The sequence below is a fragment of the Rhincodon typus genome, unplaced genomic scaffold (assembly GCF_021869965.1).
Source record: "Rhincodon typus isolate 14 unplaced genomic scaffold, sRhiTyp1.1 hic_rhity00000821, whole genome shotgun sequence".
In the NCBI taxonomy this organism is placed as follows: Eukaryota; Metazoa; Chordata; class Chondrichthyes; order Orectolobiformes; family Rhincodontidae; genus Rhincodon; species Rhincodon typus.
Window position 1 is genome coordinate 25201 of NW_025966459.1, and position 3925 is coordinate 29125.

Below are 3925 nucleotides of genomic sequence, written 5' to 3' on the forward strand. Positions count from 1 at the left end.
AGGTTGGTGGTTCGAGGCCACAAAGACAGGAGCAAGCACTGTTCTATTTCTACCAGTTCTGTTTTTCATGATACAACTCTGGGATTTTAATGCGGTCAGGAAAATGCTCCCCAAACAGAAATCTTATCCAGCGAGTGACAACAAGGGTGTATCGATGTTGTTATAATGGCTAACATAAACAGCTGTGGGTGTTGGGAATCTGAAGCAAAACAGAAACTGCTGGAGAAACTCAACAGTTTTGGCAGTATCTCTGGGAGAAAACAGTTCTGAAGAAGTTCTGAAACGTTAACCCTGATTCTCTGCCGACAGATGCTGCCAGAGTTTTTTTCTGGCAATTTATGTTTTTATTTTTAAATGATCCTATTCCACCTGTTGGGATGAAATGACTGGACCCAGCATGTACTGAATTTAACCCTTTTGAAATCTGTAAAGTGATTGGATTCAAACAAACCCAGTAATGAGTCACTCTTCCTGAGCTCCACAGGGAGAGAGACCTGGAAAGGCAAGTGGGTAGTGCATGCTGCAGTTGTGGCCGAGTGGTTAAGGAGATGGAGTCTGATAACCCCTTGGGGTGTGCTGGGCATTTTTGAACCCTTCCAACTACGGTTGAGTGCTGAGGGCAAATCAGAAGGGAGTTTGCTTCCCGCCTCCTTGTTTGCAACATGAATCACAGGAAGGTTGGGGGAAAAGCATTTAACCCAGATCGCCAATAGTAAGAATATGCAAGTCACTGCCTGTCAGAGAGGAACAACATTGGAGTTGAGACATGTTCAGATGTACACTTGAGGCTGTGAATGAAGTGCTGGGAAATGAGAATAGAATACTCAGGGTCTTGAGTTAAACTGCTGCAGACCTGAAGGGTCTTTCTTTGGTGCTGTTTGTGAAGTGACAGGACAACGCTTGCAAAATACACTCCTGTCTGTCAGGCACATTATCCATTGAGATTGGGAATAACTGGGACCGTGCATATTCCCGGAATCAATATCTGAGACAATCAGGAAAATACGATACAGGTGCATTTTTACCCAGCCGTGCACAAACTCATTGTTTCTCAATGCCTTGTCTTACAATCCCTGGCCCTGCTTTCCAGGTAAAGATTGGCTTCATGATCTGCGTGCATTCGTACCAAGCAGCTCATTGAGCTGGGAGCTGGAGGTGAGACAGGGACAGAAGCAGAAAGAGAAGCGACACGAAAGTGTTTCGAGTTTTCCTTATGTTATGAATTTGGATAGAGTAATTGTGAAGTGGAAGGCAGGAAGCTAAAATGTGTGGTTCCTTTGAGATTTATGCTTTGTCTGTACTTAGAAATTTAAACAAAAATCTGTCTGTGAGCAGCAGCTGAAGTTGCCAGTACAGAGAGCCTCAAAAAGTGAAACAAATGTTTCAAAGCCTTCCAGGCGGCAGGCAAAACATCCGTCTTGTTTGAATTTGGCCAATTAATGTAAACGAAGCCCCTAGATACAGGAAGCCAATTGGATTGAAATCTGATGGTGTTTACAACCTGAAACCAATCACATGATAAGAATGTGATGATGGAGTAATGGGGAGAGAAGGCGAGGGAGAGAGCCGACTGTCATCTGCCAGAGTTAGCACCATTCAGCTCTCAGAGAAAGCACATCGAATTCATCAAAAGTACCACAGCATTTTAGCTCAAAGTCCTTACTGAAGAAATTTGAGAGATAAAACATTCCTGACAGCAGAATAAATGAAAGAAAGGCATTTGTGAAGAGAGCGGAGACGACAGAATATTCCAGAAGACAGTCTGTGCTAACTTGGAGAGATTAAGTTGTAATTTATTTATTGCTTCTTATTAATTGTGTTTATATTAGTGGGACTTGTTTTTATGTAAACAGCATTATAGTAGAATTTAGACCATTTAGGGAGTAGTTAGCAGTCTGTGAATTGTCAGTTTGTTAGTAATTTTGTTGATTTGCTCATTGTTGAGTTAAATAAATAAATTGCTTCTTGTCACTTGTAAAGTGGAGATCAAGGATGTTCTTTCCATTCAATACTCTTTTAATAGTTTGAGGGGAAAGGCAAGCTTCTCTGTGGGTTTAGGGAGTAATTATTAGACGGAAACCTCTGCTCCTGTGATAACAGATCGGGGCTTGTATTTTAGTTTAATTATTAGAGGGGTTTGGCCATTCCATGTTGTGACACATTGTGTCAGTTGTCTTTAGTGAGGGATGTCTGCTGGGTGCTATCCTGTCAGATTTCCAGGAACTGCAGTGATTGGGTCAATGAATTGTCAAAATTAAAAGTTGAACGTGAGCAGCTTGCGGGACTATTTTAGTCAACTGTCCATTTCATATCCCAGCGCACGGTAATGATTCTCGTTGTCTGGAGAAGTCGCTTGTGTTCCACCTAAAGCTACCTTTTGTCAGATAAACTTGTGTGTGGGGACAGAGAGCGGACGTGAGGCACATGGAGCAGGTATAATCCTGAGGCCTCTGTCATTCTCGGAGATGTGTCTGTGTATCTCCCTCTGTGGGTGGAAATCAGAATGAGTTCCTCAAGGAGGTATTAACACAACTTTACCATCTCAAACCTAAGTCCCATTTGTGGTCATTTGAGATGACAGGGATAAGCTCATTGCCATTTGCCCATATTGGCTTTATCTATCAAATCAGCTTATTAAAAAAAATTACTCTCTCTCATAAGCTTACCACCGTCAACTTTACAACTTTAAAGGGATTTCATCGGCTCTAATGCTGCTTCTGTTCCCTTAGGTGGTGAAAGGCTCTGCTTAAATGGTTCCTTTTTCTTTTCCTTTGTGTCAATTAGCAGCCATGTTGAATGGAAAATTGGTCCTTTCACTGTCTACCTCAATTTGTGTCTCTATTTGTCTCTGTGTATCCGCCTCACCCTCTTTCACGTTCTCCGACTCTCCTTCTGTCAGTATCCCTCATTTCCCATTCCTGCTCTGTTTAAAGTCAGAAATTTGAAGATAATTTGAGAGTGGAGCTGCTGGGAGAGTTTTTCCTCCTGGCTGGAGTGTTTAGAACTGTGTTCACATTCCCTGGATAATGTGTCTGTCACTAAGGACAGAGATAACGAGACATTTGTTCTCTCAAAAGATTGTGAATCTTTAGAATTTGAAGTAAAATTCCGAATCCGTCAGAAAAAAAACGTCCACCACAATTATAGGATTCTCGTGATGTCTTTCCTGTTGGTGTAAAATGAATGAATGGTGACAGCAGAGAATGAGAGTGATCAGCTCGTCCTGTCTGTGCCATTACCACAACATTCCCTCCTAAATCTGCAGTTTATCCCACCTCACCTCATTATTCCTGCCAAACTGGGAATGAAGGGATGGGAATAGAAGTAAAGGAGAAGCAGACGTGCTTGTCGAACAGCAGAAAGGAACTTCATGATGACACTAGCAGAAAAAGAGGAGACACTGAAGCAGCCTCCTGATGACAAATGTGTTTTCTTTGCCGGTAAAATTCACCGCTTCATTAAGCGGGAACCATTGAACTGAAGCAGTGACGGTGATTATCTTTGCTGGTTGTTCACCTTGTGTCCACCAAACTATTGCTGCTCATGTCCCTGTCAACACCACAGGGATGACAGTGGAAAAGCATGCTTATTTTCTTACTGACACAGTTTTTGGCTTTTTTTTCACTGGAGTTAAGTTTCTCCTCCAAAATAATCAACTTACTGAGTTTGTACAGCAGGGAAAGAGGCCCATCACCCCTGTTTCCAGCACTTAGCCTGTAGCCCTGTGTGCTCTGCCATTTCAAGCGTTCATCTCAAAATTTTTTTTTTTCCCTGTAACGTTTTAATCTCAAGCGACACAAAGAATGGGACTGAGGTTTGAGATGGTAAAATTGTGTTCATGCCCCCTCAGGGAACTGAACCTCATTTTCACCCACAGATGGAAACACACAGGCACATTCTTTGTGTCGCTTGAGATTAAAACGTT